We start from the raw sequence: 548 nt of genomic DNA, 5'->3' as shown, positions 1-548 counted from the left end.
CTGGACAGCTACATGTAAAAGAATGAAATTAGAACACTCCCTAACACCATACACAAAAATAAACTGAAAATGGATTAAAGACCTAAATGTAAGACTGGACCCTATAAAACTCCTAGAGTAAAACATAGGCCAAACACTCTATGACATAAATCACAGCAAGATTGTTTTGACCCACCTCCTAGAGAAAGGAAAATAAACCCCAAATTAAACAATTGGGACCTAATGAAACTTAAAAGCTTTTGCACAGCAAAGGAAACCATAAACAAGACCAAAAGACAACCCTCAGAATGGGAGAAAATATGTGCAAATGAAGCAACTGACAAAGGATTCATCTCCGACATTTACAAGCAACTCAGGCAGCTCAATAACAAAAAAACAAGCAACCCAATCCAAAAATGGGCAGAAGACCTAAATAGACATTTCTCCAAAGAAGATATACAGATTGCCAACAAACACATGAAAGGATGCTCAGCATCACTAATCATTAGAGAAATGCAAATCAAAACCACAGTGAGGTATCACCTCACACCAGTCAGAATGGCCATCAT

Source organism: Physeter macrocephalus, chromosome 16 (genome assembly GCF_002837175.3).
Source record: "Physeter macrocephalus isolate SW-GA chromosome 16, ASM283717v5, whole genome shotgun sequence".
Lineage (NCBI taxonomy): Eukaryota > Metazoa > Chordata > Mammalia > Artiodactyla > Physeteridae > Physeter > Physeter macrocephalus.
This window is presented reverse-complemented; position numbering follows the sequence as displayed.